The sequence below is a fragment of the Adiantum capillus-veneris genome, chromosome 1 (assembly GCF_014529385.1).
Source record: "Adiantum capillus-veneris isolate H3 chromosome 1, ASM1452938v2, whole genome shotgun sequence".
Taxonomy (NCBI): Eukaryota; Viridiplantae; Streptophyta; class Polypodiopsida; order Polypodiales; family Pteridaceae; genus Adiantum; species Adiantum capillus-veneris.
Genome location: NC_140931.1, coordinates 27,810,130 through 27,821,054, shown reverse-complemented (window position 1 = coordinate 27,821,054; position 10,925 = coordinate 27,810,130). Strand labels below are relative to the sequence as shown.

Here is a 10,925-nt window from a genome sequence, read left to right as displayed (position 1 = left end):
ATATGCTTTTATAGCTACACTATCTTTCTGAATAACCCCTCAAAATCTTTCTTGCACAGCATATTATTTTCCATGCATTTCTGTGTATGCATAAATAGGATGTCCCATCATTGGTCATATGCATTAGACACTCTTTTTTGCTTCCACCTATGCACCTTCTGTGGACTACAACAGGCAACAAACCAATGATGCTAACCAACAAAGCCATGCAGTGGGGTCACTACTGGGTGAATAGGAAGCTTGAGGATGGCCCAACGATCCCTATTGCGTGGTGTTGACCTTCATGTTAAATCCATTACAGGCAACGTCAAAGACCTTGGTGCATGATAACCAACAACAGAAAGGAAAAATTCAGTTGAGTCACTATTGGGCAAATAGGACGCTTGGGGATTGCCCAATGCCCCCTATGGCTTGGTGTTGACCTTGATGTAACCAATGATGAAGACCATGGTGATGTGATTACAAAAATACAGTTGAGTCACTACTGGGCGAATAGGAAGCTTGGGGACTGGCCAACACTCCCTATTGCTTGGTGTTGACGTTGCTCTTAAAGTCATTACATACGACAGTTGAGTCAATACAGGGCGAATAGGATGCTTGGGGACTGCCCAACATTCCCTATCGCTTGGTACTAACCTTGGGGTTAAAATCATTACATGTGACGATCAAGTCAGCACCGAGCGAATAGCAAGCTTGGTGATTGCCCAACGCTCCCCATCGCTTGGTGTTGACCTTGGCAAATTGGCGTTGGCCCAATACACTTCCACGAATATCACGTTTTTTAATTACATATCTATTCGTGATTAATCCCTTCAGTACTTTATTAATATTTCCATGCTAATAAGTACTCCAATAATGCGTGTATCCCAAAGGCACTTTTTTCCACTGGGTTTTTTTCCTTTGGTCATCCAGGTATTAGACCCTAATTTAGAACCTCATCATTCTACTTCCCTTGTACATACTTTTCATAAATAAACAACAGCCTCATCATTATACTATTACAATGGACAACTACAACATATCTCTCACATCAGACGTATTCAGACCAATGAAGATGCTGCGGAAAATTGAACCTCATCAACAAATCCAACCACCAATGAAGAAATCATCCCATCAACAACCAATCAAAAACATTCCCTAGCCTCCACGGACACTTTTCAATAGTGCCCGAGGACGGGCACTAAAATCAAAAGGGGAGAATGTTAACTGAGTCAACGTCAGTTAACAAAAGATGTTAAAGACCAAAGACGTACGAATGCACATCGAGGAGTAATCCAAAGAAGCAGTAAAGATTGGAGTTACACATTTTCCATGTTTTTCCAAAATGGTCATGTATTGTAAATTCCCGATTTATTTCAAGCCATTGTAATATTCTAATGTGTTACGGACTCAATGGGAGTTCCATGTTGTAAACAATAGGTCACTTACTGTGCCTAGGTTGCAGATTCAGTAAGTGGTGAGGCCCAAAAGACCTTGGGTGCCCGGACATTGCATATTTTTACCCTAGGTATATAAGGCAGTGTGTAAAAGAAATTAGGATTCTTAAGCTCATTTGTTGAGAGCACTCTTTGGTGAGAGCTCTTGAGGTGTGTGGCTATGGAGTCCTTGAGTTTCTCCTTGCTCATGAGACTTGATTAACACTAACCAATGATTTATTCTCTTTCACTATGCCTCTCTCATGCTTCTTATGATTGCCTATGATGCTTAGATTAGCTAGATCTTAACTAATCAGTGGTTAATCCCTCTCTAATCTTGTGTGATTGCCCTATTTTGCTTGTGTGTGCATGTAGGTTTGATTGGAGTGTGGTGCTCGATAGATCTATGTGTGTGTGCTTGCGATTAGTGCGTTGCATGATAGGATTAGTGTTGTGTGCGTCTTGCAATCGTAGTGTGTGTGATTGGGTTGATTGGAGGTGGAGAGAAGTGGATATGGATATTCCCCTTCATTGCGGCTTAGCTCCTCCATAGGCCAAGAAGCTCACCTCATAGAGTTAACCATTTGTGTTGCCACGATTAGCTCACTACCCGTGTGAGTGTTTCCATGCCCTAGCCAGGTAGCTCATCCCTCCGGATTGATAATTTTGTTGGTCATTGGAGCTATTGCAACGATGGAACCCCCAACAAAAGGATTTGCATATTCACTGGAGGTCTTGGATTTTTTTTGGTTCGTTCAGCATACACAGATATCATCTTATTCATTTTCTTATGATATTTTTTCCTTTTGAAATTTAGCTTATTATTATGGATCAAAAGATTAATGTTCTTTTTTAAGAGATTGAAAAGGAACGTGCTACACGTACTATTCATCAAGAAAAGCTTGTCCCACAAGCGCAATCATGAAGATGACAACAAAGACAAGCGGCTTATCAAAGTGAAGAAGCATACTTTGGATGCTCAAGCCAAGAAAAAACAAAATAACATCTCTGAAAAGGCATTTACTTTCGTAAAGTATGATGGAAGAAAGGGTGCACTTATGATCCTCTCTTGGTTATCATCCTTGGATGACTACCTTCAAGGAGAAAAGTTCAACGAACGAGAAAAAATCAAGTATGCAGCAAACCAAATGATAAAATGTGCTTCTCTTTGGTGGAATGCAACTCACAAACGACACAAACAACCACAAACTTTGAATAAATTCAAATGATGATAATGAAGTACTTTCTCCCTTCTCAATACGAAGAGAAAGCTAGACATGCATGGGATACTCTTCAATCTAGGGTATGGAAAATTATTACACAAATTTTGGACTACTTGCTATTCAAAATGTTTTTTAAAAAATTTCTTGCCCTACTTTCAAACACAAACATATTGTTGGTTTGGAGTATACTTTGCTTGTTGAGGTCAATAAATTTTGTCGTTCATACATTAGAAAGAACTATTTCTTTAGCTCATGATGCTGAAGCTACAAAAGGTATCAACAAATTCAAAAGGACAACCAGCTAGAAAGATTTATTCTTCTCTTCCACCACCACAACGTACAAGTCTTACTATGTGTCAACCAAGGACCAACGACACCAATGGAAAACGAGGGATGCAACATTACAATCAATATTGACCACGATCAAAAAATTCCAATCAAAATGCTTTTGGATAAAAGAAGGTAAATAAAAATGGTTCAAGTAATTCTTTTAAACCTTCATCTTTTCTTTCTTGAAGTCATAAAACAAGGCTCCACATAGTCACAACAAAAAAATAACGACAGTAAAATAATGGAAATTCAATGTGAAGATTATTGTTTGCGACACTTGACTCAAGATGGGACATACAGCTAACAAGTTTCCTAAAAGCAAGATCGGACATACAACTAACAAGTGTCCTAAAAGAAATTCAATACCTCCCTCATACTTTAATGAGGGGATTGAAGAAGATAATGACCATCAAGTGCACAACATGGAGATGGATGTCAACATTGCCAACACTTTTGAAGATACCCATCAAAAACCTCAAGGTCACTCAGACTACCAAGATCACAGTACTCCTACTTCTCAGCTACATAGTCTTTTATGTATGCAAGTTAAGATTGGTGATGATGCTTTTAAGTTATTACATGATGATGGGAGCACACATGATTTTATTTCTACCCATCTTGCACAAAAGTTAAAATTGCTTATGACTCTGACGAATTATAAGGTAAAGGCAGCTTTCCAAGGAACCAAAATAAATTGTGTGTATATGGTAAAGGATTTGCAATAACAATTAGGAGACTTTGTTGAATCACAAGATTTTCTCCATAACAAAGATTTGATTTTGGGTACGCTTTGGAGACATCATTTTAATCCAACAATTGACTATGATAAACATATATTCATTGTCACACATAATAAAAATCTTTCACATTACAAGCTAACCAAAAATCTCTTCTTAGTCACACTCAGATAAAAGATTAGTTCAAAAAGATCCAAAATAATTTTTGGTTCTAATCAAGGAAATTGAAACATACAAAGACCAATTGTCTCCTTCTCAAAAGAACTTTTTGATGAAATATAAGGAAATTTTTTATGAAGATTTACCTTTAGGATTGTCTCCTTCTAGAGTGGAAGACCAATCAATAGAGTTGATTGTCGAGCATTATTAGCAGGTTGTCGTGATGGAAGTCTATAGCATAGCTTCATTGTTTGCCAACTCTCCCAAACACCATTGCGCCTGTCTGCTACATATCCTTTGAGTTGTTGCCCAATTTTGACGATCATCTCACCTGATATCGCCTTCCCTAAGCATATGCTTGTCAACAACAAAGGAATCATATACAATGGTAATATGATTCAAGGTAACCCATACATCACCAAGAGCCAACTGACGCTTTGGTTTATCAAGAACATTGACGAGCTTCTTTCCATTGTATACAAAGTCTTGATCATGCATGCCTAAAACATCTCCTTTTGACAATTTAGCTGAAAGAGGCCATCCACCCCATATAGTCTTGAATGTGGTACCATGCTTGTCAACATAATCATCCAACATCAATGTTCTTTGAAGACTATCTCCATTTGAGGCGTGTCCACAAAAATAGGACCTTCTTTAGACTTGAGATGCTCATCCCATAAGCTCATAATTTCAACCCCATTGTCTTCGAATAAAACATGTATCAAATCGATTACAAGTGCAATGAGCAAAGAAAACTAAGCATGGAAGTGCTTCATGAAGTGGGTTTTCCACAAAAACTCTTGCATAACCACCAATCACATGTTTCTCAAATGCTTTCACAATGATGTCATATCCTATTTTCCCGCTCCAACTTTGATCAAGCTTGAAGTTCTACACTCATGGTCCTTCACCTTGTATCCATCACCAACAAGCGTGTGATCTTTTAGGTTCCACCTACAATATTAAGATTTAAAAACATAAAATATGCAAGAGCAACTATGATTCAACATGCCCATCAGAACTATTTTTGCATTATATTATGTTTACCTTATCTGGTTTTTTATGGCAGTCTCATTCTCCACCAGGATGAAAGGAATTTGTGATTTGATTCCATGTTTTTCTTTCTCCTTTTGATATATTTCAGCAATGGCATTGAAAATATAGCCATGTATGCCTGGAAAGAATTGTGTGGCAAGTCTTTGGTCTCTTTTTTTTGTTGAGAGGGAAGGTCCATTGAGGTTGAAAGTAATAAATTCATGCAATCTTGGTCCACCCCACATCCTTCCAACCTCAAACAAAGCCTTAGTGTTTTCAATATATCTTTTCGTACCTTTGGCCTCACCATGTTTGTAGCCACATCTTGTAAGAAGTCCCATAGAGCAGGTTTTCCACCAAACTTACCTAGTTTATGAGGGATCACATGGCTCCAAGCCTATTAAAAAAAAATCAAAATAGCAATGGATAGGCGATGACCAAAATCACAGCACATGACGTTGCTAACAGGAGTTTTCTCAAGGATTGTAAATGGATGTGAAAGAGATTATAATAAAATCTTCATTCTTATTTTCAATTTACACTGTTCTTTTTTTCCAGCAATATGAAGTTGATATGGAGAATTGGACAAGAAAAATTATATATTCCATATGGCAAACTTTTTTGAATGCTTATCAAAGATGCTAAAGAAGGATGAGGCCACTGCTTCGGATCTCATAAAAGCTGTGAAAGACAGAGTAGTAACAACAAGGTATAGAGCGATGGGTATGAAGGAGACCCTTTTGTTTACATATTTAAAGTTTGGACCTTTTTTTAAATTTAGATACATATAAGAGAAAAGACCAAGTACTAAGAAGGTTGTGGCGGCATTCAAAGTATTTTATTTGTTGATATCAGGCGGAACAAAAGTGTGAGTATAGGTTTAGGGACTCCATGCTTGCTTCCCTTCAAGTTAATATTTTCACTGAAAGAACCACAGTATGAGACTTTGCCCACCATAGTTTGAGGGTGAGATCTCTTTCATGCTTCTTAGCAATGAGAGTTGTTTGTCAAACCTTTTGCTTAGTGAGAAAGTCTAACCTTCTTCCCCCGTTCGTTCCTCTAGTGACTCTCTTCTTCTCTGCCATTTTCTCCTAAATAATCTGATCCTAAAATCATGAAGCTTAGGTATATCCTTGCAATGTTTACATGAGAAATCTTCAAATGGTTGCTCATTGCTAGAAACATGTGGACAACTAATATGACGGAAGCAAGCATCAATGTGAAAGACTAAACTTCCATCATTTAAGATAGCCTTTGTGAAAAGCTCTACAAACCAAAGCTTCCCACCACACTGATCATCTAGCAAAGGCTTCACACTAATATTCTCGTTTTTCACGTTGATTTTGTGAATCCATAAACCCCAACATAAAAAATTCAAACTTATTGAAAATTTTCCACCATGAGTTGATCTTTCAAAACTTGTAGAAACCACAAAATTGTTGAGAGATGTTTGCATTGGATCGTGCTCCTTTCCCTTTCAAGAAGGCCCACATAAGCCACTTAGAACTGGCTCAGATGTTTGCAACTCCTCCTTCATGTCTGCCTTTGTGTGCGAGATTGACTTTGAGTGCTCCGTGAGAATGGTACACATATTTGACCTTGGAGGGCACAAATGTAACCATGTGTCATTGTACTTACACCTCACGCGAACAAAGCTTTTGTCTTTAAAATCATGTAGTGTGATTGCAATGACTTCAAAGTCCCAACCTACATGCAAATACAACACATATTAATATCCAAACAAGTAACAAAACCGGTTTTCTAAAAACATTCTATCTTTTGACCATTTAAGTAACTTTAAGAAGGTTAAACAATACCTTCATTGGTCTCCATCAAGGAGCATAGAGTCTCTATTGAAGCCTCTATTTCTTACCTATTATATTGTTCTTCATCAACCAATGAACGTTGCATTGACTCCTTTGAAGGCCCACAAAATTCCATATAGTCTCTTCTATCGAACCGTTTCCATACAAAGCGCTACATTCATAACACCAAATTTGCACTTGTGCTTCCTCATTGACATCTTCACTATGTAATTCAACCTATCATCCCTTGCAACCTTCATCTGTTTCAACTTTATTCTTGTTCTAAAACATTCTTGCTCCCATTGCTCAGAAACACGTGTACTTAACAATTTTTTTGTAAGCTTGGAAGTGGGGCCACTTGAAGTGTCACCTTTGTCATTATCAATCTGATTGGAGCACTGTCGCTTACTTGGAGAAGGAAGTTCATCCATGCTATTGACACTCCTCTTAATGTGTACTTGACCCTTATTGTTGATTGTCCATCGCTCTTCTTGTTGTTTCTTTATAATAATATAATTTTCCTCTATGAAGAAAAAAGAATCCAATCACAAGCTTATCGCCCTCTATGAGCTCACAAACTGGAGCAAAGGTGGGCTTGTCATTATCTTCCTTTAGACTAACAAGGCCTAAATCGTCCTCATTATCATCATCGATCACTTGAATCTTATAAAAAGATCCCATCTAGCCTGCAACACAAAGCATGGTTTTACGCTATGATTGCAATATGCAACATCAACCATAAATACAAATTAGAGAGCCTAAAAGAATCAAAAATCTATTGTACAACATGAGAACTACAAATTTCAAAATATAAAAAAGTGATAAAATCACGAGGCCTACCTAAAGCATCTCTCTCTATATATTTATTTATTTATTTATTTATTTATTTATTTATTTTTATTTTTTTTATTTTTTATTTTTTAAAGTAGTCCAAGGTAGGCAACAAGAGAGGCGACCTCTAAGCACCCTTCAATGCTATCGTGCTGCTCAATTGGGGTTGGGGCAACCACAAGCAAGAAACAACAACAACAAACCCACAGCCAAACAAGTGAAGGGGCACCACCTAGTTATGGGATGCGAACTAGGACTCAAGAGAGATTTTGTCACAACCAAGAAGAGGCACAACAAAAATACACACAAGCAATCTCACACCAAGACCAACACCAAATGGAGCAAGAGAGAGCCAAAGAAAAGGAAGACAGGGAGAAAAGGAACTTGTATAATACCTTGTTTATAACTTGCAAATGGAAATGGTTCGCTACAACGCTACCATAAAGCTTGTACAAAAAATAACCCAATGTGTAGTGAATGCTAAACATTGCCAACACACACACACATTGTCTTAGGGTGTGGGAGGGCCTCTCACCATAATACCCTCTTACAATGGACGCAAATTTGACGACTAAAACACACTAAGAACTTTCTCAAACAAGCTCAAATGATAGAATTTAAAAGACACAAGTCACCTTGCATTTGCTAAAGAGCTTTACACAAGTGGAAGGACAAAGAACCTGAAGCCAAGCACACCTTTGAAGCACCAAAACCTCAATTGATGATATTGAAAGATCATGTACAATAGTGGTTTTAGATAGGACACTCACAGTCTCTCACTTTGCAAAGTGTAGCATCAAAGCTTCTCTCACACCAAGTGTGAAGCTCACAAGGTGATGACTACACCTAAATCTTTCATCACCTACAAAGTGTTGGGGTGCTATGAGAGAGCGTGGGGATCATCTGCAAGAAGAAGAGGGGCCTATTTATAGTTTGGAGACCCCTTCTTAAGGTTATTAATAACTTTATTTACACGCTAATCAAATCAAGATTAGGATTTTTTTGAATATCAAAACATTGTGGGCCTTCTTTGTATGCTTGAGTCATGGATGTGGATTCAAAAGAGAGCATTATTGATGGTAGATAAGGTGAAAGTAGAGTTTTAAGGAAGGAGAGAGAGAGAGAGAGAGAGAGAGAGAGAGAGAGTTTACTATGCACATGCCTTGAGGTGAGGTTTCTTTTATGGTTAGGACAATGGCTATTTTGTGTTAGTATATTAACGGTCATTGTTAGTAATCACTAAAAAGTTAATGATATATTTACAATGGGTAGAATGAGGTGGATGGTGGAAATAAGATGGTTAAATGAAGTGAGGGAATCCTTGTGATGGTGAATCTTTGAAGAAGTTGTGAACTTACTTGTGTAGGTTCTCAAAAGTGATTGTCGGTCCTCTTCTTCTTCTTCTCTTCTTACGTCGTCGCCACAAAGGTTGAACACCATGATGAAAGTGAAGATGTTGGTTGATGAGAATCCCTCAATTTATAGAGATTAATAATGGTTTACATGTTAAATTCAATCTATATAGAGAAGAGGTAACAAGGAGTCGTAATTTAGAGGCGATAGACAGAGACATAGAGAGGATTGCAGGTTTGAGTGAGGGATGCAGAAAAATGTGTGTGTGTGTGTGTGTGTGTGTGTGTGTGCGCACGCGCGCGCGTGTGTGTGTGTGTGTGTGTGTGTGTGTGTGTGTGTGCGTGTGTGTGCGTGTGTGTGTGTGTGTGTGTGTGCGTGTGTGTGTGCACGCGGTGGGTGGAAGTGTGAAGGAAGGTGAGAGAAGACTAGCTGGTTGACTTGTGGGAAAAAGTGGACAGATTATGATCCATCAAAAAAAATCATATCTCAGCGGTGGTAGTTTCAAAAATTATGAAAACGTTTGAGGTGATTATTTAGCTTGGAAGCTAAATGTTTCATTTTGGTAATTTTCTCAAATTTGGAGTGGAGGTAGATGCCAAAAATTAAACCAAAATGCTTGTTTTTCTACTACAAAAGTATTCAATAGCCCCTCTTTTGTTGAATTTGAATAATCCTCCAAGAGTGGGCCCCTCCTTGTATGAGATCATGACCTAATAGATCATTAAGGGTTTGAAAATATGCATGGATTAGAATTATTCACAAATATGATGTATGGATATGATGGAAAAAAATAGGTTAGTAGATAAACAATTCGTGGAATCTAGAATAGTGTCAATTTTATATAAATATAAAATGAAAAAAAAGAAATATTTGAAAATATAGAGAATCAAATGAGGAGGCCCTCATTTCTTTTATTGATTTAGGACTATTTACAAGAAGTAAGGAAAAATGCATGTAGAAAAATGGTAATTTAGTAAAAAGGAACGACTTGGTGAAAGGTATTTTTGTGATTTTTTCATAGTGGGTTCACACCAAGATTTGGAGAGGCTTTAATGAAAATATGTATTATTAATATAAAGAGTATTCACAATGGTAGGAAAAATTATGGTAAGGGTGAGTCAATGTACTTAGCATACTTAGACAAATAATGCACACCTAGGTAAAAATATTAAAATTAATACCAAAATAATGACAATTAAAAACCCTCATATTTAGGCCCTATATACAATGAAATATTTACATGAAAATGGGCCATAATATATTTTATTTTTTACTTTGATTTAGTTTTTTGGCTCAACTAGCCCAGTGGGGCTAGTTAGCAGAGGAGTTTAAGGAGATATGGAAGAAGCCTTCTAACTCACACACACCTATGTACAATGAAAAGGTAGGGATAGCCACACTGTTTGGGTGATATTGGTAGGGTGAGGTATCTCACTATGACGATTTTGGATAGCCAAAAAACGGCTATCACTAGCCCCCTCCCCCCCCCCCCCCCCCCCCCCCCCCCCCCCCCCCTTAGATGATGGTACATTCATGTACCATTTATTCAGTTGCACAACATGTAGATCTTGTAACATCTGTCTTTCTCTGCTTTCATCTTTCATTAAGGAAATTTGCTATATATTTAGAAAACCTTGTGTGTTGTGAAATATTATGATGTAATGAAGTGGCTAAGTAAACCTCCTCCATTAAAAAAAGTTTCCATAAACACCCCCCAGAATCAAAGATCTTGAAGTTTTTCTTCCAATGAGAAATCTATGGTATGTAATCACTTACTGAATTTGGTTGAAGAAACTTGTAGCTCTTATTTCTATCCATCATTGCTTCCACCACTGTGAATGTGATATAAAAGATAGGTTGCTCTTCCTCTTGTGTAAAGTTGATGTATCTGCTACGATCTTCAAGAGCTTCTATGAGCATATCTCTGAATTCTTGCCCATAAAAGTCATTCAACTTGGGAAGGCTCATCAAGTCAATAACTCCATGACCTTCATAATTTAGGAAGGCTTGTCCCATGCCTCCAGATGCTATCTGAAT

General features: G+C 37.6%; 1 pseudogene; it reads right to left on the bottom strand.

The window, feature by feature from the left end:
• Positions 1 to 4,718: 4,718 nt before the first annotated feature.
• Positions 4,719 to 7,444, bottom strand: LOC147464457 (uncharacterized; annotated as a pseudogene).
• Positions 7,445 to 10,925: the final 3,481 nt, after the last annotated feature.